Below are 25,004 nucleotides of genomic sequence, written 5' to 3' on the forward strand. Positions count from 1 at the left end.
TGATGCCCAGAATCTTTATAAGTTGGATCCAGGACCAGATGAAGAAGGTTCTGAGCATAATGTAGACCCTCGTTCCCAAACTGTAACTCCTGTTGGTGGAGACAATGATGAAAACGATGATGAGACTCAAATACCTGACTTTTCGGTCAGGGCAGGAAGAGGTTGGCTCTGAGGACGAGGGGTGTGAGAACACACAGGGTTATAATGACGAGATTGGAGATCCCACTTACTGTCAACCCACAGTCAGCTAGTCGATGAGGTCAGCAGAGGAGGTGGAGGAGGATGTGACTAGCCCAGTGGATGGGGATGACTCGGTACCCGGGCCTTTGCCTGGCCTTGGGGATGTCGCGGTGGTCGGCTCCTGGGCCCGTACCCTGGGGTCACTCTTTAAAAGGGTGGATAATTGTTAATTTTATAAGAGTTCGTGACGCCACCTGTGGTATCTGGTGAGAAGCACCAGCGCTGCAGCAGTCCACTGAGGCCCGTGATAAGGCAGCTCGATGGTATAGCTCCCCACAGGTGGAGCTAGGTCTCAGGGCAGCGTATGCAGGGGGAATGCAGGACAGGCAAGACCCAGCTGGGTCAGAGCAAGAACAGGAACGGACACGGTAGTCACTTCAGTACCTTTTACTGGTGGAAATTCAGGCACATCCCAGAGCACTGTAGGGTGAAGGGTGCATATCAGGATCCTCCCCAATGAGCGGGTGTAGGGACTCCTGTTTCTTGCCTCTGCGTAGTAAGTTTCTGACCTGCCTGGAGCTAGGCCTAACTTTGTCTCTGTCCTGCCCTGGCTGACCTTGTGGTATGGCCTTATCTTGGAGTTCACGCTCGCTGTATGCAGGGCCAAAGCATCTCCTGGCTCTGTTACGTATCAGCACCTTAGCGATGCTGGGACTTGTAGTTCTCCAGGGATTCCGGTTATGCCTTACTGGGTCATAGAGATCCCGGTAAGCTCGGATCCGGTGTCCGGTAAATGCTTCGGGGTGAGCTGGTTAAGCTCCTCTGCCTCTTATGTACTAACTCGCCACTCGCCTTCGGCCTACTCGGGCCCTCACTAGGCTAAACACACTAACGGCAGCTTGCCGCGCTTCTCCGAACTTATGGCGCCGGCACACCTTAAGCTCTAACTGGGCTCCCTGAATCTTGCTAACAGGAGCCTCGTGCTCCACTGCTGAACTGTTGACTGAGTTCTCTAGACTAGACTGAGCTCCACTGCAGACTGACCTCTCTTAGGCTTCTCTACTGCAGGAACTCTTCAGAGGAACTGAACTGCCTAGCTCCACCTTCCCTCTTTATATCCCTAACAGGCTCCCTCTGGTGGTCTGAGGTGGAAGGTGGAGATGTGTGAATGTTTATGGGGGCCTCTTGTGGAGGGTTCCATCAATGCACTTTTCTAGGATCTGTGATACTAAGCGCAGCGGGGCATCACAGATGCTATTGATGATGAGGTTAGGTTGCGCCTTCCTGGACAGAGATGGAGTACTGGAAGCACGTCAACAACTGCATCCTCAACCACAACTCTGCCTCTGACCACAAGTTGTAGTGGCTCTTCAGGTCGCATAGGCTCTAAGCCTTGCATAGCCTGGGAATTTTTTCAGATCGATAAGGATGACCCAACTCATGTTATCTGTAATATTTGTCGCCAAAAGCTAAGTAGAGGCCAAAAAATCCATAGTTTGAGTACTTCATGCATGTACCGTCACATGGATATGAAGCATAAGTTGCAGTGGGAAGCTCACTGTGCTACAATGCGGCCAAGCGGGCCGGGCCGACCACTGTCTGCCCCATCTTGTGCATCCGCAGCCTCTTCATCCTCTGTGACTGGGGGGACAGCAGTCACACGTTTTTGGACGCAGACCTGCCACCTCTTTACCCGCAACAGCCAGTGTGATTGGCAGGTCGTCAGTTCATTGGGAAGTGGAAACACCTGCTGGTGTTGAGCGCTCTCCGACATCGAGAGCACCACCTTTGGATCAAGGCAACCTAACATGTCCGCCTGCATCTTCCTCACAGACCGGCAGTTTGCTGGGGACACCCTACTCAACCCCGTCTAAGCACAACAGCCAGCCCTCGGTCCCTCAGATGTGGACAAGTAAATGACCATTTCCTCCTAGCCATGACAAAGCTAAGAGGTTGTATTTCACCATCTGCAAGCTGTTGGCTACAGAAATGCTGCCTTTTCGCCTGGAGGACACAGAGGATTTTCGAGACCTTATGTCCGTCGCAGTGCCCCAGTACCAGATGCCCAGTCGGCACTATTTCTCAAAGAAAGGTGTGCCTGCGCTACACCAGCATGTCGCACACAACATCACCGCTTCTTTGAGAAACTCTGTTTGTGACAGGGTGCATTTCACCACAGACACTTGGACGAGTAGGCATGGACAGGGGCTTTACATGTCGCTGACTGGGCACTGGGTAACTATGGTGACAGCAGGACAAGGGGCTGCTGTCCAAGTCTTACCGTCCCCACGAGTTGTGCGTCAATCCTCTTTATCTCGAAGTTCCTCCACTGCTTCTGCCTCCTCAACCTGCTCTCGGTCCTCCACCTGCACCCAAAGCCTGTCTGGTAATGCCACCTGCTTTCTAACTGCGCAGAAAGAATCCTGCACACCTCCTTACTATGCTGGCAGCAGGGCTCAACGGCATCAGTGTTTACTTTGAAATGTCTGGGAAATGTGAGTCACACAGCTGAGGAGTTGTGGTCAGCTCTGGAGACCCAGTTTCATGAATGGTTGTCTCCACTGGACCTGCAACCAGGGAAGGTCGTGTGCGACAATGCTGCAAACCTGGGTGCGGCCCTTCGCCGGGGCAATGTCACACACGTGCCTTGTATGGCTCATGTGTTGAACCTGGTTGTCCAGCACTTTTTAGCCCACTATCCCGGACTAGATGGCCTTCTGAAGACGGCACGGTCGTTGTGTGCTCACTTCCACCGTTCGCATCCCGCAGCTCAACGACTTACATCTCTACAGAAGTCGTTGGGCCTGCCAGTTCACCGGCTGAAATGCGATGTGCCGACATGGTGGAATTCAACTCTGCACATTTTCCAGCAACTGTGGCAGCACCGACAAGCCCTGGTGCAATACGTTCGGACGTATAGCCTGGGCGAACGAGATCCAGAGGTGGGGAAAATCACGCTGCAGGAGTGGTCTCATATCAGGGACCTATGACATTGACGCACCCCCTGGGCTGTGGGGTACCCGGAGCCGGGCCGGTAGACGTAGGGGGTTGAAGTCACTGTTGCGGAACAGTCCTCTGAAGCTGGTGGTTTTGCAGCAATGGTATTATTACTCACCACAGGAAGAGCTGGATGATGGTGGTTGTAGTGCAGGGAGTCAGTAATGAACACCGAGTCCGTGTGTTGCAGTCCCAAGATCTTTACTCACAGTTGTTGCAGTCCAGATTACAGGTACCAGAGCAATCTCCCCCGTCGTGCTGTGTGTACTCAGTGAGGAGCTCAGTCCACCCCCAGATAGCTCCGGAGTACGTAGCAGGACCCCCTTCTGTGTGTCCTTTCTCTGGCCTTCTCCCTGCACCTCACACCCAGTGACACTTCTATCCGGTATCCTCGGGCCTTGGCGGGCGACGTGTGTTCCGTCCCCTGGGTCCTATGTGGCTACCTTCTTAGTGAGACTGGTGTGGACTTTGGCCTGCAGTACATGAAATGCTGCAGTCTCCATTTTCTAGTTGAGCCTTGCTGTTTCTCCGCTAGTTGAGGGACCGGTTCCCCTTATCTGGCCTGACCCCTCTACCTCCTGGTAGCAGCGGGAGTACGGGTGGCCTTCTGCATGGCCCGTACCCCTAGGGTCCATTCGGTTCCTGGAGCCTTCCTGCTCCCACTCCTCTCTTCTCTCCTACAGTCCTGGGCCTCCCAGGCTAGGCCCACCTCCGGAGCAGAGCTCATGCAGAGCCTCTGCTCCTGTCACTTTTCTTCCTCTGACTGGCTTGCTCTTTCTAAGATGGCTTCCTATTTATACTCTCCCTGTCATGTGCTCCCCTAAGCTGCTCCCCTAAGCACCCACTACATAGGACCCTCCCCCCAGCTAGGGACCTGGGACTGTGCTTTCCCTTAGTAGTAATCTCACCCTACCCCCACTGCGGATATGTGTTGGATGCAGGTGTTAGGGTCCCGAGCCATACGCCTTCCTTACCTGAGGGTGAGATACCACACCTCTGGGTGAGATGCAGTAACTCTGTGGCGACTGAACCCTCAGGGGCGCCACACACCCTTCTGCACAGTTTTGTAATGGCGACGAAGATGTTTAGTGCTGACGACGATGCCATTATCAGCATGACTATTCCGGTGATTTACATGCTGGAGCACACATTAAACAGAATTCAGAGTCAGGTGGTGGGACAAGAGGAGGTGGAGGAAGTAGAGGAGGAGTCGTATGCGGAAGGGATAACATCTCCAAGGTCCAGACGGTCGGCAGCACCAAGGCGGCAGGCATGTGAGGGTGGGGGAGAGGGATTAACCAGGGCGCATGGTAGCAGCCAAACTGTTGAAGGTGCAGGAGCCGAGGAAGAAGTGGAGGACGAACTGGCGATGGGCATGGAAGACTCATCAGATGAGGGAGACCTTGATCACATTTCTGTTGTGCGAGGTTGGGGGGAGAGGGCAGAGGAAGGAAGCATGATTCTTTCCTCGCTACCAACACAACAAGGACTTGGTGCTCCTGGATGCGCAAGACACATGAGTACCTTCTTGCTGCACTACCTGCAACATGACCCTCGGATTGTCAGAATTCGAAGTAATCCCGACTACTGGGTTGCCACACTCTTAGATCCCCGGTACAAAAGTAAACTTGCCGAAATAATTCCTGCCATAAAAAGGGATTTATGCATGCAGGAGTATCTGCAGACGCTGTTTCAGAATCTTACATGTGCTTTTCCACAAAACACCAGTGGTGCACGTAGTGAATCTCACAGTTCTAACTTGCCAACCGTGGGACTGTCGAGTCTTCATCACTCAAACCGTGACAGTAACAACAGTATCTGCTGGTAACAGCAATTTTATAGAATCTTTTCACCACTTTTTTAGACCATCCTTTGCAAGGCCACAGGAGACAAGAAGTCTGACACATAGTCAACGCCTAGAGAGGATGGTACAGGAGTATCTCCAAGTGAACATCGAAGCCATGACTGTGTCATTGGACCCTTGCTCATTTTGGGATTCCAATCTGGAAAAATGTCCGGAGCTCGCCATTCACGCCTTGGAGATCTTGTCATGCCCTGCAGCCGGCGTTCTCTCTGAACGTGTGTTCAGCGCTGCTGGTGGTGTGCTGACAGATAAGCGCACGCGGCTGTCCACTGAGAATGTAGACAGACTCAGGTTCATAAAGATGAACAAATCATGGATTCGCAAGGACTTTTCTACCCCTGTGTCATCCTGGGGAGACTAAAAGCTTGAGGATTTCGTAAAATCACCTCACCAACCGTTTTAAGCAACTGTGAGGCAATTGATGCCACTTAACTCTAGAACGCATGACCATAAAAATCTACACTTTCACATACCTGGAACCTTTTAGGCCCGTGTGCAAATAACATGGAATAACTCAAACTCAAATGACAAACAACTATATACATGAAGAATACCTAGAGTTTGAAAATTCTATCTAAAGTAATCTTGCAGAAAATAGAAACCAATTAACAGGGCGGGCCTGCGAGGCCCCAGGTATGCGTTCTAGGGTTAAGTGGTGTCTGTGCCACAATTTTCGGAAAAAAATGGAGACTCTTTTTGGAGTCCCCTTGCTGTTTCTCATGTGACGATGGCATCGTCAATTCCAGGTGGGTTAGGTCGCTCCCCCCCCCCCCTTTTAACTGTAAGAAACTACATACACTATGGCTTGGGGTAACACAGATGGTTGAGTGTGAAGAGCTGTTTACTCAGAGGTCAGCTCCAAAGCTTCAGTGTCTGCTAGTCAGCGTAGAATTTTTAACTGCATCTAGCCTAGGCAATACTTTGGGCGTTGTAGCCCAGCTGCGAAGCAAGCTGCACAGCCTGTGTATCTAATAAGAATTTAAGCCTAGTCAGACTGTGGGGACCCCCAACCAAACCCAGACGCTCAGCCCCCTACTGCCCCCCTTTCCATGAAATACAATAATGTAACTCTTACAACTTGGTGGGTGAGGATCGGTCACAGCTTTATTAACTCTTTATACTCATTCCATTAGAAAGGCATTTTATTTCTAAAATAATTCAGCTTGTTGCAGCATGCCCTGGGTCTCCACTCCGGCAAGTTGGCCAACAAGTGTAACTCTCCAACATGTCCTTTCTATTTCCAGGCCACGGAGGATCCTGCGTACTCGTATGCAGGACTCTGACCCCCACCCATCAATCTTAATGCTTGTTCCACTCCGTCCTGGAGTCCTGACAGGAATATGTCCAGTCCAATATCCATTAAGTGAACACCGTCGGGCCGTATGAGGCCTGCTTTATCTCCTTCCAGTTGTCGGTGTTGTATCACTACACCGCCTCTGTCTCTTCTAAGTTTTGCCTTCCGAATATTTATTACCCGCCTTGTCCCTTCGATGGCCGTGATGTCTCTCGCACCTTGCCATACCGCTATCGGCACAATCTCTGACCATACTATAGCTAGATTTGTGAAAAATTCTCTGAAGCGCTCAGTGTCTAGTTTCATTATTGCCATTAGTTATGCGCTCTTGTGATGACCTAGGTTGTTTCCCCCGGCCTGTATAACTAAGATGACCAGACCTCTTGCCTCTCTCCCTACCTTGATTACCTCCATTAGTACCTGTGGCCATAGCAGGCCTCTAATACCTCTCCAGTTGAAATATGTGTTATGAAACTCTAATTTCCTCCCACCTGGGCGGACTTTCGCCCTTTTTTCTGCCCAATATATATACGAGTGGCCTATCACTCACACTGTTGGCTTAGCGTCACCTGTAAAAGAAACAAACCACGTTAGGATAACAAGTCCGGTCTTATGTATCTCGCCAAACACGTGGATCGCCATCTCCCTATCCTCTGAACTTCCGTTTCTGACAGTCCTGCTCTTGCTGCTTCCGTGGCCACGCCTATGCGGAATGAGTGTGTCCCGTAATCTTTGGGGTGGTTCCCTGCCGATGTTATGCATTTATTAAATATAGCTTGGAACTGGGATCTTGATAATGGCGTTCCATCAATGTGTGATAGGAAGAAATTACTTTGTGATCTGATGTTTATATATGTTTTTACTATTGTTACCTGACTCAGTGTACCGTTTGTGGGTTGAAGAAGTACCCAAGTGCCCCTGCCCGCTGGAACCGTTTTCGTTTGGCGTATGCGTAGACGTAATGCATTATTGGCTTTGATTACGTCCTGGTGTAATAAGCCTCCACTGGTGGTAATTTTGGATTGAGGGACTAATTCGCTTATGCATAGCGCCCCGAAGAAGGCGATCGCAAATGCAGTAGACAGTAGTGTTGCTTCAAATTGTGAGTGTCATGTTAATGGTGTTAGGGATATGATGTGAGAAATCAGTTTTAGTGACACGGGACGGGACGTCTACACTCCTGACTTGGCTGACCCCTTTTCCACCCTTTTATGGATTGTCTGATGATGAATCTTTGTCACATCTCCCCAATTCAGTAGTTGGAAGTGAAATGCTACTCCGGTCCGAAACCGCTGCGCTGACGCCCCTGATATGCCCCTCATCATTAGCTGGTGGAGAAATTCTATGGTGACTTGTGATCTGTCTTGTTCACATTGGTCAACCCGTCTGCCTGCTACTAGTCGTGTCCACTCTTCCCATGCCTTACCGTATGCTTGCCACATTGACGGGGCAACTGACGCTCTGATTAATGGCATCAACTATTCGCCACTAGATCCCAGAGGGAGGGTGGGCAACTGCTGCCCGATGGGTGGGCGTTGGGGAAGAGCTCTGTGAAAATCTGCCAATTGAGTTGTTATAAAGCGTTAGCAGCAGCTTTACACCCCTCAGCATAGTAGCTAGCGCGGACCCATACATTGTGTTTTAGGCACAGAAATGCTTGCCGGCGTAGTAGGCCTAGCACTGGGAGAGACGATGATGCCATCTTATTAATGCAATGCGCTAGGCTGGTGTTTTTTGTTAAGAAGCATATATTTTTGTTAGCCAAGGCGCGCGCCCCATATTTCTATTGCTACCACTATTGGGAAGAAAAATTATTTTCAGGGCTAGATGCAGCTAAAAATTATTATTAATTTCAAAGCTGGTGGAGCTTGGTATAGATGGCCTAATACAATGAGTACCACACACTGCTACAAGCCGAAATATTTTTTCAGAGCTAGATGCAGAAAAAAATTATATTGAATTTGCAACCTGATGGAGGTCAGTATAGATGGACTAATAGAACAAGTCCCACACACTGCTAGAAGCCGAAATTTTCTTTCAGAGCTAGATGCAGAAAAAAAATATATTGAATTTGCAGAAAAAAATTATATTGAATTTGCAACCTAATGGAGGTCAGTATAGATGGACTAATAGAACAAGTCCCACACACTGCTAGAAGTCGAAATATTTTTTCAGAGCTAGATGCAGAAAAAAATTATATTGAATTTGCAACCTGGTGGAGGTTAGTATAGATGGACTAATAGAATGATGCTATGCCCAAAAGGTTTTACTTCACTAGGTGCAGTAAAAAAATTGGTATTCTATATACAAGTGGTGTACCTGGCAACACAGATAGGCTACTCCACTGACTAACACACTCTGCAAGAGGCCAAAAAGGTTTTGCTTTGCTAGATTTAGCCAAATGCTGTGAAAAAAACTTGCACAGCACTGGCACAGACCTGCCTGGCAAAAACTGATAGGAACTGATGTAACTTAGTCCTGAAAAGGACTGCAATTACAATTAGTCTATGCTCCCAACCTATCTATTTAAGAGCACAGACCTGCCTTATAAAAGTCGTAGGAAATGATGTAACCTAGTACTTAAAAGGACTGCAATCACAACTATTCCCTACTCCCAAGCTATCTGTAGATTTGTGCGAAAATTGGCTTGAAATTAACAAGGTATAGCGCACACAGCAACAGCGGTGCCGTCTAACACGCAGCTGCAGCAGTGAGAAAATGGTGGCGACGGGGAAAATGGCTGGGTCTTATAGGGCAAGGACATGTGACATACACTGCCAATGACACATGCCCTTGCTTGTGTGAAAAAAAGCACTTTGCTCCGTGTGTGCGCTGCTGATAGGCTGACAGATTGCACCTCCCCACTGTGAATGCGGGAAAGAGAAAAAAAAATGGAGATCTTCATTATTCCTGCAGAGATCCATCCCCTGCCTCTCCCCCCGTCCCCGCTGTACACTCAAACTGCGTATTAAAATTAATTTTCAGCATTACTGAGAAAAAATCCAGTTATGATTTTGGTGCACGAACAGTTATCGAATATAACCTCGAACAGCGAAATTTTTTTCAAATCGTTCGTGTTCGCCGAACGGCTCGAACACCCCCCAAAACAGCTCGAATTTGAGATTAGCGAACAGTTCGTGTCGAACACCGCTCATCTCTAGTGCTGTGTCAGTTGCTGCTGAGGTATGCTTACAGCCACCTCTCTCAATGTTATGAGTCGTGGCTGTAATTGTTTCGGCATACCTCCATGACTGAAAGTCGGTGGCTTCAGAGAGAAATAATATTAATTTTCTCCCTTGAGCCGCACTTTCAGAACAGCAGCTAAAAACCTTCATAACACTATTAACCTGTAGATTAGTGGTGTGGGGTGCATGCACGTGTCCTTATTCAGCAAAGTGTCCTATTCGACAAGTGTCTCTGACAGTCATTTCAATGGCAGTCATTCAGGGCAGGAGTCAGGTAACCCACACTTTGTACTCTTTGCTATCTATGCATTTTATTCCTGTGTCCTTATTTCTATGTGCTTTTTTCATACACATTCACCGCCCCATCTCCCCTCCAGCACCACACATCCATATCTGCCCCTCACTCCTTCCCTCTCCCATGTACAGCTCCCATGCTCTTTTGCATTTCCTGAAAAATCTCACTCTGTCCCATCCAAAGGTACTGCACAAGAAACCATGTCACAAATCCAAAAACTATCTGCTCTTTCTCTTTTTACTGCTACTACTCATTTCAGGGGACATCTCTCCTAACCCCGGACCACCCTCCACCAACCTCAACCTCTCCCCCACCTCACATCGAAACCCTGCTAACCTAATTAACATCAGCTGTACTCCTTCATCTCCCTCCTTCAACTGCGCACTGTGGAATCCACGGTCTGTATGCAACAAGCTTCCTTTCCTGCACAATTACTTTCTGACCAACTCTCTCAATCTGCTGGCCCTCACTGAAACCTGGATCCAGGACTCTGACACTGTCTCCCCTGCTGCTATTTCTCATGGCGGCTTGCATTTTTCCCATTCCCCAAGACCTGCAAACAAACTTGGTGGTGGAGTCGGCTTACTCCTGTCCCCACAATGCACCTTCCAGGTCATCCCGCCAGTACTATCACTCTCATTCCCTTCTTTTGAGGTACACACCATCAGGCTCTTCCATCCCCTCTCCCTCAGAGTAGCGGTCGTATACCGTCCCCCAGGCTCACCCACCCAGTTCCTTGACCATTTTTCTGCCTGGCTGCCACACTTCATGTCCTCTGATTTACCAACCCTTATCCTGGGAGACTTCAACATCCCCATAAACAGCCCCACCTCCTCATCCGCATCCCAGCTTCTATCTTTAACCACTTCTCTCGGCCTCTCACAGCTTTCAACCTCTGAGACACACAAAGATGGAAACACCCTTGATCTGGTCTTTGTCCGGCTTAGTTCAATCCCCCACCTAAATAACTCCGCTCTTCCCCTCTCTGATCATAACATTCTCTCCTTCACGCTCACAAATCCTCGCCCGCCCCAGCACACTCCTACCTATCACACATTCAGAAATCTACAAGCCATTAACCCTCATACACTCACAGACTCCCTTCACTCATCACTGTCCCCAATCTCCTCTTCTTCCTGTCCTAATCTGGCTGTAAACCACTACAATGACACTCTCAGAAGCATGCTGGACCAATTAGCGCCCCTCACCCTCAGAACCTCTAAACACAGAGCAAAAAAGCCCTGGCTCACACCGCAAACCCGATTTCTCCAGCGATGCTCTAGAAGTGCCGAACGGCTATGGAGGAAAACTCGGACACCAGAAAACTTTATCCACTACAAATTTATGTTAAAAACATATAACTCTGCCCTTCACCTCGCCAAACAGACCTACTTCACCACCCTGATCTCCTCACTATCCAACAACCCCAAAAGACTCTTCGATACCTTTCACTCCCTCCTCAGTCCTAAAGCGCAGGCCCCCAACACGGACATTTGTGCTGAAGACCTGGCCTCCTACTTCACAGAGAAAATAGACACCATCCATCAGGAAATCAGCTCCCAGCCACAAAGTGCCGTGACTCCCACCCCCCCGCACATCCCCTCTGGATCCCTCTCCACATTTGACCCAGTCACAGAAGACAAAGTCTCCAGGCTCCTCTCTTCTTCTCATCCCACCACATGCACCACTGACCCCATCCCCTCACATCTACTCCAGCCTCTTTCTTCAGTCGTCACTACTCATCTAACTAAAATCTTCAACCTCTCCCTCTCTTCGGGTATCTTCCCCTCCTCCTTCAAACACTCCATCATCACTCCATTATTAAAAAAGCCCTCTCTTGACCCTTCCTGCACAAACAACTACAGACCAGTCTCCAATCTTCCCTTCATCTCTAAACTCTTGGAGCGCCTGGTCTACTCCCGCCTTACCAGCTACCTCTCCACTCACTCTCTTCTAGACCCATCACAGTCCGGCTTCCGCCCTCTACATTCTACAGAAACTGCACTCATCAAAGTAACCAATGACCTTCTGACAGCAAAACACAATGGTGACCACTCTTTGCTCATTCTTCTTGACCTCTCTGCAGCCTTTGACACCGTTGACCACCACCTCCTACTCTCTATGCCTCACTCAATCGGCATAAAGGACACTGCTCTCTCCTGGTTCTCCTCCTACCTATCTGACCACTCTTTCAGTGTATCGTTCGCTGGCTCCACTTCTTCCCCTCTTCCTCTCACTATTGGGGTTCCTCAGGGTTCAGTCCTTGGCCCTCTTCTCTTCTCTCTCTACACAGCCCCAATTGGACAGACAATCAGCAAATTTGGTTTGCAGTATCATCTTTATGCTGATGACACACAACTATACACCTCATCCCCTGACCTTACCCCCGCTGTACTACAGAACACCAGTGACTGTCTGGCCGCAGTTTCTAAAATCATGTCCGCTCTCTATCTGAAACTCAACCTCTCAAAAACTGAACTTCTTCTGTTCCCGCCGTCCACTCACCTCTCTAAATCTGACATCTCTCTCTGTGTGTGGCACCACAATAAGACCGAGCAAGCAGGCGCGTTGCTTGGGCGTTGTGTTTGACACCAATCTCTCCTTCACCCTCCACATACAATCTCTTGCCCGCTCTTGTCGCTTGCACCTGAAGAACATCTCTAGAATCCGCCCCTTTCTCACCTTGGAAACAACAAAAACCCTCACTGTTGCCCTGATCCACTCCCGCCTTGACTACTGTAACTCTCTCTTAATTGGCCTCCCCCTCACTCGACTTTCCCCCCTCCAGTCCATCCTTAATGCTGCAGCCAGGGTCATCTATCTGGCTAATCGTTACTCAGACGCTTCCGCTCTGTGCCAGTCATTGCACTGGCTGCCCATGAATTATAGGATCCGATTTAAATTGCTTGTTCTCACCCACAAAGCTCTCCACAGTGTGGCACCCCCCTACATCTCTTCCCTCATCTCTGTCTATCGGCCTACCCGTTTTCTACGCTCTGCAAGCGACTTTCGACTAACATCCGCACTAATCCGTACCTCCCACTCCCGGCTTCAAGACTTCTCCCGAGCTGCACCTATTCTTTGGAATGCTCTACCCCAAGAAATTAGGATGAACCACAATTTACACAGTTTTAGGCGCTCCCTAAAAACACACCTGTTTAGGGCGGCCTATCACGTTCCCTAATCAAAGTCCTTTTATATTCTCATAGCCCATTCCTTATTTCTCCAAACATAAGTCTCCACCCAACCAAAAAGCACTAGATACTGGCTGGTGATAAGCTCATGCAGCCTCTATCTATCCCTCATCCCCTCAAGATGGCTGGACCATCCTAGTAAATAAGCCATTGTACTTTGTCACCCCCACCTCATTGTAGATTGTAAGCTCTTAGGAGCAGGGTCGTCATTATTTTTGCTGTAATTATTGTATTATCTTTAGCTATGTTACTTATGACTGTTGTACATGAACCTGTGAATTGTTAAGCGCTGCGGAATATGTTGGCGCTATATAAATAAAGATTATTATTATTATTATTAGATTAACTCCATATTTGCAGGATAATGGCATTATCAGACATGACAGGTTCCCTTTAAAGTACAATCTGAAGAACGCTCATTCCTGAATATCGTGCAATATAAACAGGCTGGAAGTGATGCAAAGAATTAACAAATCACATATTTGTCGGATGCAATGATTTTTCATCAGCTATAAAAATCCTTGCACTTGGCAACAGATCATCCTGCATATTAGGTAATCTGCTGCCATTACATGATAGTCTATGTGCACAGAGTGATCATTTTAATAATTGTTCTGTTCACATAGAATTCTGGACAGACTGTCTACAAAAATGCTTAAACGACTGCAGATATGCTTGCATATATATGAATCACAGTATTTTAATGGCCATGGTCAGCTTGTGTAAAATGGCCTTACTTACAGCCTCTTGCCTGTTGTCTTTTGCTTCAATAGATACCCCACCCTAGGTTTTGGAATGATATTGTTCTACAGGGTGGGCCATTCATATGGATACACCTAAATTAAATGGGAATGGTTGGTGATATCAACTTCCTGTTTGTGGCACATTAGTATATGGGAGGGTGAAAACTTTTAAAGATGGGTGGTGACCATGGTGGCCATTTTGAAGTCGGCCATTTTAGATCCAACTTTATTTTTTTCAATGGGAAGAGGGTCATGTGACACATCAATCTTACTGAGAATTTCATAAGAAAAACAATGGTGTGCTTATTTTTAACATAACTTTATTCTTTCATGTGTTTTTTACAAGTTTATGACCACCTATAAAATGTGTTCAAAGTGCTGCCCATTGTGTTGGATTGTCAATGCAACCCTCTTCTCCCACTCTTGACACACTGATAGCAACACCGCAGAAGAAATGCTAGCACAGGCTTCCAGTATCCATTGTTTCAGATGCTGCACATCTCGTATCTTCACAGCATAGACAATTGCCTTCAGATTACCCCAAAGATAAAAGTCTAAGGGGGTCAGATCAGGAGACCTTGGTGGCCATTCAACTGGCCCATGATGACCAAGCCACTTTCCAGGAAACTGTTCATGTAGGAATGCTCGGACCTGACACCCATAATGTGGTGGTGCATCATCTTGTTGGAAAAACTCAGGGAACGTGCCATCTTCAGTGCATAAAGAGGGCAATACATCATCATGTAGCAATTTCAAATATCCAGTGGCATTGAGGTTTCCATTGATGAAGAATGGCCCCACTATCGTTGTACCCCATATACCACACCATACCATCAAGATACGAGATGTGCAGCATCTGAAACAACGGATACTGGAAGCCTATGCTAGCATTTCTTCTGCGGTGTTGCTATCAGTGTGTCACCTGATTAAACACCTGGTGCAATCCCAGCATCAACAGCTACAACAGCAACAGCTGGCACAACAGGAAACAAGCAAGCTGCTTATGCAAAAGATCCAGCAACAATTCCAGCAGCAAAAAAAACAGTACCAACAACGGCAGCATGTTGAATTACTCACAAAGGCATTGCAGCAACTCCAACTCAAGGGTCAGCTCAAGATTTCTTGGTCCAGAAGGCGGTGAGGAGAACCTTGTAGAAAATGACCCCTGGTGACGACATAGAGGCATTTTTAACCATTTTTTAAAGAGTCAAAGATAGGGAGAAACTCTCACCAGAACAGTGGGTGGACGTCCTATCGCCATACTTAACGGGGGAGCCACAAAAGGCCTACTATGATCTAGCCTTACAGGACGCCAAAGAATATGCAAAATTGTAAGCGGAAATTTTGGTGCACTTGGGGGTGACAATGACTGTCAGGGCGCAATGGGTCTATCGCTGGGCATATCATCATGGCAAACTCCCTAGCTCCCAAATGTTTGATCTGCTGCACCTCATCCAAAAGTGGTTGCAGCCAGAGTACTCTACCTCAGCGCAGATGGTGGAGCAAGTGTTAATGGCCCGGTTTGTGTACTCCCTAAGGTTGATATAGACTTGGGTTGCCCAGGGAGATTCCCGGAACGCCATACCTTTCGACCAGTCCGACTAAGTTATCATGAGGGTCAATGGTTCCTTGGGGAGATAACCTGCTCCATACTGGGGGTCCTATTAGAGGATGAAGGCTCAAAAGGGGGTGGAGCATCCAAAAACCGAGAGGGTGAAGGAGGTCATGTTGAAGGTCCAATCAGGAAATGTAATTTGCTGGACATATCATGGCTCAGGTCAAATAGCCGCCCGGTGTCCCATGACCAACAAGCAAATGGACTGTAGCATCGGACGCCGGTGTTTGTTCTACGCATATCCGGCCTGCAGTGTGGACTGTCCACCCAGCAAGGGACCCCAAGATTATCCCATAAAATGTAATGATCTGCAAATGACTGGACTACTAGAGTCAGGGAGTTTGGTGACCCTCATGAGGGCAACATTCCCTCTCCAACTGATACCTGGGAAGAAGGTGGGCATCCTCCACTTCATTCATGGGGTTGTTAAAGACTATCTGGTGGCCAGAGTGGTCATTGAGATGACCTGATGTACTGAGTCTTATGGGGTCGGCATGGTCCAGGATTTATAGCACCCAATTATTATAGGCCAGGACTTTGTGTTGTTTTGGAACTTGTAAGGGAGGGGAAGAGACCTTGAATGCTCGGATAAAAGTCGGGTTGCCTCTAAAGAAGTCTCACCACACCAAGAGTCTGATGGTTTCCTTCTGTCTAATGGTGGGAGATGAGGAGGTAGTATCCTCTGAGGCTGACATTCCTGAGATAGGGGTGACTGGAGAAAATTTTAGGTCTGCCCAACATAGGGATCTAACTCTCTAAAAGAAGCGTTCAATGTAACTGCTATAAAAGGCATAGAGCAGGAGCTGGGGGCTGACACCAGATTTCCTTATTTTATGAGGAGGTTACTAAGGTTAGAGAGGATGCAGAGGTCCTATTGGCCCGGATGTCACAGAGAAATCTTAACAATTCCTGTCTCACCTGTCAGTTAATCGCTCCCATCTTTCACTTCCGAAATCCCCCCATGCTGCTACCCATCATAGTGGTACAGTGTGAGCGAACTGACATAGACCCAATTAGCCCTCTTGTTAAGTATGCTCGTGGGCATCAATATATGTTTGTTGTCCTCGACTATGCTAAGCGGTGCCCAGAAGCGGTTCCCCTGATAAACTCCCCAGTGAAAAGTATAGCCCGTGAGTTGGTCCACATTTTTGCCCGGACAGGACTAACGAGGGAGATTCTGACCGACCAAGGCACATACTTTTATGAGTAAGGTGATGAGGGCTTGTGGAAAGGTTCAATGAGACCCTAGACAGTGTAGTTAAGAAGGTCATAGAAAAGGACATGCGAGACTGGGACTGTCTCCTCCTATATTTGTTATTCTCTGTCCGGGAGGTTCCAAAAGCTTTTACTGGATTCTCTCCTTTTGAACTCCTGTATGGCCAACATTCGCGGGGTCTCCTTGATATAGCAAAGGAAACCTGGGAGACCAAGGTCACACCCCATCGGAGCATCATAGAGCACGCCACTCGGGTGCAGGAGAGGATTGTGAAGGTAATGCCCATCATATTGGAAAATCTCCTCCAGAGACTCAATCCCGGGTCCACATCAGGTCAGGTAAGGTGTGACAGTTCAGCCCCGAGGACCAAGTCCTCATGCTTATTCCCACGGAAGAGAGTACGTTTTTGGCCGAATGGCAAGGCCATAGAAAAGCTGGGTGACGTGAACTACAAGGTTCATCAAGTGGGAAGACATAAGCCATACAAGGTCTACCACGCCAATATTATCAAGCCATGGCAAAACAAAAACCCCATTAAAACTCCATGTTTGCTGGTCAAGCCACAAGGGTACATTGAAGATGTCACAATAGCAGAGACGCAGTCGAAGGTCATAGAACACGAGGTTCTGACGCAACCCTATGTGTGGATGAACTTGAAGCCCAACCAAAATCCCGAGGCCTGCCGAGAACTAATCTCCAAAGAAGTGAAGTGTATGATGAATCTCAGAGTCATTGAGGAATCTAAGAGTGGGTAGTCTAGCCCATTGTCCTTGTTCCAAAACCCGATGGAGTATGGAAATTCTGTAATGATTATTGGAATCTGAACGAAGTCTCCAAATTTGACGCATATCCAAATCCACATGTCGATGACCTGATCGAGAAACTTGGACCAGCAAGAAATGTAACATAACCACCTTGGATTTAACAAAGGGATATTGGCAAATTCCCATGTCACAAGAAGCCAGGGACAGGATGGCTTTCTCTCTGCCCAACAGATGCTTCCAATAAGTCTGGATGCCATTTGGACTGCAGGGAGCATTGTCCACTTTCCAGAGGGCCATGGACCAGATCCCGGTACCCCATAAGAGCTACGCCACTGCATACATGGAAGATATTGTAATCTTGTGGGGGCATTTATGCATATAGCATTTATGCATCCTTTATCAAAGTGCCATAGTTTATCAACGTGCCACGGCAGTTAGATATGGCAGTTATAATATTCATCTTTCTTCTCTTCTTACAGCTATATATATCTCACTCCTATACTACGTGTTATCTATTCTGAAACCTGCATTGTATCTCCATGTTACTTGCAATGCTCTGCAGCTAATCACTGGTAAATATATCTCACTCCTCTACTACGTGTTATCTATTCTGAAACCTGCATTTTATCTCCATGTTACTTGCAATGCTCTGCAGCTAATCACTGGTATATATATCTCATTCATCTTCGTTGTTTAACCCATGATACTTTAAGGTCATCACACTTACTTTAACAGTTTATGATCCATGTTGAGTTGCCAGTCTGTTTTTTTTTCTGCAGTTTTATTGTCTCCTGTTGTCTTAAGCTAGTTGATTGATTGTTAACAAGTTAAATCTGTGTAGATCTAAGCAGATACGTCCCTATATATGAAGACATAGTCAAGGGGCAGCATATATGGGGGGTATTTATGCATATAGCATTTATGCATACTTTATCTAAGTGCCATAGTTTATCAAAGTGCCATCGCAGTTAGATATGGCAGTTGGACAGGGCAGGAGACAGGTAAGACATGCAAGACAATTAAACAAACTTGCTTCCAGGTCATCTGTTTTGCAAACAGTTATCACCATTTGTATTTGTGCCATCTATATTGTGGCTGCTACAATCATCCACATTCACTGTTCTACCCAAAATTCGGCACACTTCATCCATATTAACCCCTCTCTCCTCTCTTCTCCTGTGTACAGCTGTCATGCTCTCTTCACAATGTTATACCACACAGATCCATTCATTCCCACCATAAAGTACAGGAAACGCTCTCAGAAATCACTCAACCATCTGCTCACTCTCTGTATCTTCCTTCTCTTAGTCGCAGGGGACATTTCTCCTAATCCAGGACTCTCCAGTAATAATAACACTAACTCTTTCCCTGTTACATTCAGAAACCCTGCTAATCTCATTAATATTCCCTGCATATCTTCTGTCTCATTCAACTGTGCCCTTTGGAATGCACACTCAGCATGTAATAAACTCTCTTACATCCATGACTTTTTCCTCTTTAATTCCCTCAACTTTCTGGCTCTCACCGAAACCTGGATCCAGCAGTCACACACCACCGCCGCTGCAGCTCTCTCCTATGGTGGCCTACACTTCTCTCATACCCCGAGACCTGACAACAGATCAGGTGGAGGTGTTGGTCTGCTTCTTTTAACAAAATGTACTTTTCAGGTTATCCTCCCAGTACCCTCCCTTATCTTCCCTTCTTCCACACAGTCAGACTCTACCGGCCCTTCTCCCTGCGAGTGGCGGTTGTCTATCGCTCTCCATGTCCCTCCCGTCAGTTCCTGGATCACTTTGCTGCCTGGCTTCCAAATTTTCTATCCTGTGACATCCCCACTCTAATCATGGGAGATTTTAACATCCCATTTGGTGATTCTCTTTCCCCATCTGCCGCTCATCTTTTATCCCTAACTTCCTACTTCAGCCTTTCACAGCTTGCTAATTCTCCTACACATGAAGACGGGAACACATTGGACCTGATCTCCCGTTTTTGCGCAGTACATGACTTTACTAACTCTCCCCTTCCACTCTCTGACCATAATCTTCTTTCATTCTCTGTCAAGAACTGTGAGGCTACTCAAGAAACCCCCACTTTCCACACTTATAGAAATATACGTGCCATTAACACCCAGAAATTTATGAAAAAGTTGCAATCATCATTGGCCCCAATCTCCTCCATCTCATGTCCCGACTCTGCATTGAAGCATTATAATGAAATATTGCTATGCACCCTGGATGAAGCCGCACGTCCTACACAAAGAACAATTCGGCATAGACGGCGACAACCCTGGCACACGCCTCAAATACGTCTTCTCCAGAGGTGCTCCAGGTGCGCTGAACGGCTGTGGAGAAAATCTAATCTGCCCGAATATTTCCTCCATTAAAAATTTATGCTGAAAACATAACTCTGCCCTTCACCTCTCCAAGCAAACCTACTTTAACAATCTCATCATCTCACTTTCCAATAATCCTAAATGCCTCTTTGACACATTTCATTCTCTCCTCAATCAAACAGCACAGGCCCCGGCCACCGACCTCAGCGCTGACGATCTGGCCAATTATTTCAAAGAAAAAATTGACCATATCCGACAGGAAATTTTCTCCCTATCCAGCTATCACCACTCACCTAACTAAAATTTTCAACCTCTCCCTCTCATCTGGTATCTTTCCCTCTTCTTTTAAACATGCCAGACACATCCATTACTTAAAAAAACATCCCTTGACCAGAAATGCACGGCCAACTACAGACCTGTTTCCAATCTTCCATTTATCTCTAAACTCCTGGATAGCCTGGTCCATTCCCGTCTAATCCGCTATCTCACAGACAACTCTCTTCTTGACCCTCTACAATCTGGTTTCTGCTCTTTACATTCTACTGAAACTGCACTCACTAAAGTCTCTAATGATCTACTAACAGCTAAATGTAATGGTCACTACTCACTGCTGAATCTCCTGGATCTCTCTGCAGCATTCGACACTGTGGATCACCAGCTCCTCTTCACTATGCTCCGCACTATTGGCCTCAAGGACACTGTTCTCACCTGGTTCTCCTCCTATCTCTCTGACCGCTCCTTCTCTGTGTCTTTTGCTGACTCCTCCTCCTCTCTCTTTCCCCTTTCTGTTGGGGTTCCTCAATGATCAGTCCTAGGCCCCCTTCTTTTCTCCTTATACACCTCTCCTATTGGACAAACAATCAGCAGATTCGGTTTTCAGTATCATCTCTATGCTGATGACACCCAATTATACACCTCTGCTCCGGAGATCACCCCTGCATTACTTCAAAAGACCAGTGATTGTCTTTCTGCTGTGTCTAACATTATGTCCTCGCTCTGCCTAAAACTGAATCTGTCAAAAACTGAACTAATCGTATGTCCTCCCTCCCTGTGCACGATATTGCCATTTCCGTTTGTGGCTCAACCATTATTCCCCAGCAACAAGCCCGCTGTCTTGGGGTCATTTTTGATTCAGATCTTTCCTTCACTCCTCACATCAAATCACTCGCTCGTTCATGTCATCTACGCCTCAAAAAACATCTCAAGAATCAGGACATTTCTCACCTTTGACTCGGCAAAAACTCTACTGTAGCTCTTATTCATTCTCGTCTCGACTATTGCAACTCTCTACTAATCGGTCTCCCTCTTACTAAACCCTCCCCTCTCCAATCCGTCCTTAACGCAGCAGCAAGGATCAAATTCCTTGCCAACAGCTACACCGATGGCTCTTCCCTGTGCCAGTCATTGCATTGGTTACCCATCCAATATAGAGTTCAATTTAAACTTATCATGCTTACCCACTAGTATTGAGCGAGCATGCTCGACACTGCTCAGTACTTGCCCAGGTATCTCACTACTCGGGATGTTCGGCGAGCACCGAGCATTTTCGGGTTACTCGGGCGGGAGCTCCGGTCTCCGCCCTGCATGTTTGGCGCTCTTTAACAAGCCAATGAACAAGCAGGGATTGCCTGCCAGTCACTGTAATGCCGCAGCCATGTTGGTTGTGGGCATTACAGTGATTGGCTGGCCGCACAGCGTCACCTCGAGTATTTAAAACCGGACGCTGCCATCTTGGTCACAGTCGCTCCGGATCAGACAGTGTAGGGAGAGTGCTGCTGAGCTAGGAAGAGATTTATACTGCAAAATAGGTAGTATAGGGTCTCTAAAGCCTGCAAAATCAAACAAATAGTCCTTCTGCCAGATATCAGGCAGGGAGGCTGTATAGGAGATGAAGTGGTTATATCAACAAACACATCATTACAGTCCTGTGTGCTGCTTCTCAAATTGCTAGACTTAGCCCCAGGTCTCAGAGGCCAGGAAAAATCCTTTTTTTTCATCTAAATACTCGTTTTTATTTTTTTTCCTCAGTCAGACTGTACGAATACCCGTTTTATTAACGTTTTGGTAATTTTTCCCCCAAAATAAAAAATTGAGTGTGTCTGTTAGTGTTCAGACACAAATATATATATGTGGCACCCCAGGGGTCTGGTTTCCACAGTAATAGCAATATTACGTCTGTGAGCAGGTGGGAGGTCTCCTGGGCAGGAATCCTAAGCATGCCACACCTCCTGCCCAGTCCTGGGAGGGGAAGAACTTCCCCTACATAAACTGGGGCTGAGGCAGGGTTAAGAGAGAGGAGTTCCAGACAGAGACGGAGTCTGGTCTGGACACGCAGAAACAGGGACAGATAGACATCAGGAGCTCTGTAGGAGCCAAGGAGAAGCGCCAGGGGCTGGAGCTGTGCAGAGCTCGCCCTGGGAGAAGGTACTAAAACCGGACACAGGAGTCCGAGGCTGTGGGGACTAAGATATACCCAGCAGCAGAATCCATCCGGCAGGGGATTCCAGGTCCTCTGGCCATAAAAGCCCGGAGGCTCAGTCACAACGAAGGGCCCAGCACCGCCATCCCGGAGCGGAGGCTAACAGGAGGCCCCAGGTCACCAGCCATATGGGTGAGCACCACACGGTATACCCAGGGACGTGGGCTACTTGTAACCGCCGAAAGCAGGGTAGCCAGGAAGGGTACAGACTCCACCTGGCCAGGGGAACTCCGGCTTACTCGCAGACTAACCAGGCCCCAACTACTAGCCATTACTCCCGGGGGAATTTGCCTTGTACCATCAGTAAAGACCCTGAACTGTACCCTCGCGTCTCCTTGCTTCCTTGTCGCACCATTAGTGCTGGGACATCCACACCATCACTCCCAACATCAACCTCATCCTCTGCCCTGAGGCCATACCGCTCCCGTTGGGGGTTATACCATCCACGCTGCACATCCGTACCACCGGCCTCAGCAGACTGCCCTGCAGCGGCGGCTTCATAGCCGCATTCAACGGGTGGCGTAGTCGGACACTAATACCATCATACCAGTAACTGCCACTTAGTTTGACCACCCTGGGCACGGACCGGGTCACCGCCACACGAAGACTACTACCCCCATCGGATCCGGCTCCGGGTATTCCCCGCGCGCACGCGCGCCGCACTACAGCACTGGCCCAGGGGGCGCGTCAACTTTGGCGTAGTCGGCAGGATTACGTGCCCGCAACCACCGGGTACTGCGTGCCTGAAAAAGAGACTTTTATACTTACCTGTGGTGAAGTTTCCCGCCGTCCGGAGTCGTTTCCCGCCACCCGGAGCCGATTCCCGCCATCAGACGCCATCTTGGACCGTTTCCCGCCGTCTTCTGCCTTCTTCCCGCCATCCGCAGCTGCTTCCCGCCTTCGGACGCCATCTTCGGGACGCCGCACGGGAAGAAGAGGGGCGTGGACTCCGAAAGCCCGCGAGAACTGAAGCCCCGCCTCACGTCCGGACGTTGCGTAAGGTCCTGGAAGGAGCCCAGCAGACGCCGACGTCATAGGAGCGCGACGGAAGGTCCTCAACCCTGACGATCCACTGCGGAGCCGCGGCCTACGGAAGAGGATCATCGCAAGGTAGGCCACGGTCCACTAGGGGGGAGGAGGATGTCGGATACGGAGGAGAGCTTCACCGCCACAACCGCCGCCAGCGCCACCGCTGCTGCGGTCATGCCTTTCACCATGCCCTATATCCCGGGGGCAGCCTGGCTACCCCAGTACTCAGGGGAGTCACATACCCTAAATGACTTCAGAGAAAGGCTGGATAGCCTCTTCCAGGTGTATCCCCTCACGGAGGCGCAAAAAGTGAGCATCCTGGTGGCCCAATTAATCGGGGCAGCCCAAAGGGAGGTAAAGTCCTGGCCACCTGGGAGGAAGAGGACTGTCAGAGACATACTAACCCGGCTGAAAGACACATTTGACACCCGCACCTCAGCCGAAATAAAACTAAGATTTTATGGGTGCAAACAACGGGCACATGAGAGTATAAGAGACTATGCTCTAAACCTACAAGAGGCCCTGAGAGCCATTAAGCAGGCAGACCCTGACAGCGTGGGAAATGAAGATAAGCTGTTGACTGAACAATTCATTGAGGGTCTACTGTGCAATGCCCACCGAACCCAGTTGCGGGCAATGGCCTTACAGGACCCTGACCTGGACTTTGCACAGTTCAAGGACAGAGCCATCCGGGTGCTCCGAGAACCGGCACCAGGTGGCGCTGTGACCCACAGGCGCCCTGCTATCACTTATCACCAGGAGATGGCGCCCTTGTCTGCAGGGCCTGTGGGAGCTGATGCGCAGGCTTTAAACAATGACCCAGCTACAGACCTGCACCATCAGGTCCAAGAGCTAACTAAAAGCTTTGCCGCGCTAACCTGAATTGTGCAGTCTTTACAGGTTTCTACTGCAGGGAAGATCGAGCTGGCATCCGGACCGGAGGACATCCCGTGGCGCCGACCAAGGAGGACCCCACCGGCCAGAGGAAGACCCAGCGATCGATACAACGAGGACGGATGACCTATTTGCCGCCGCTGCAATCAACCCGGACATGTGGCAAGGTACTGTCATTTAAACGGGCACCACCTGGGGTAGAGGGCCAACCCCCAGGCATAAGACCATCAGGCCCATCAAACTGGCGTGATAAATACGTAGGGGGACGTCCAATCTTGCCTGTGGTACTGGATGGCATTCCTATGAGTGCCCTACTAGACACTGGGTCACAGGTCACCACCATCCCGTACGTGCTCTTCAAGCAGTACTAGAATGATTCGGACATGACCCGCTACCCAGACGACGACCTGAGTATCATCGCCAGCAATGGTCAGCCCGTGCCGCAGGTGGGATTCAAGGAGGTGACAATTAAAATCGGTAAAGTCGAACTAGCGGCACAAGGACTGATTATAGTGGACATCGACCGTCATGAGAGTCACCCTAGAATCACCCTGGGAACCAATGTAATTGAAAATTGTCTTGCAGAGGTGATTCTCATTTTACAGCAGGTTGCCAAGAACGCCAGTTCCGGCCAGCAGCGTGTGCTCCAAAAAGAGATCCGGGCACTGATGAAGCGGCAACAGGTGGAACTATCTGGTGGTGAGATAGGTAGCGTGAGAATGTGTGACCCGTTCCCTATTGCCATGCCCCCAAAAAGTGAGATGATGATTTGGTGCCGGGCAGCTATTGGTCTAAGAGGTAGAGACTACCAAGCAATGGTAGAACCCGTCTACTCAGACAGTAGGCCCACCATTTTAACAGCACGGGGGGTGGTCGATGTACGCCATGGGAGGGTGCCCGTTCGCATCATAAATATCGGTGAG

This window comes from Phyllobates terribilis, unplaced genomic scaffold (genome assembly GCF_046119375.1).
Source record: "Phyllobates terribilis strain yellow unplaced genomic scaffold, ASM4611937v1 Scaffold_5__5_contigs__length_657084704, whole genome shotgun sequence".
NCBI lineage: Eukaryota > Metazoa > Chordata > Amphibia > Anura > Dendrobatidae > Phyllobates > Phyllobates terribilis.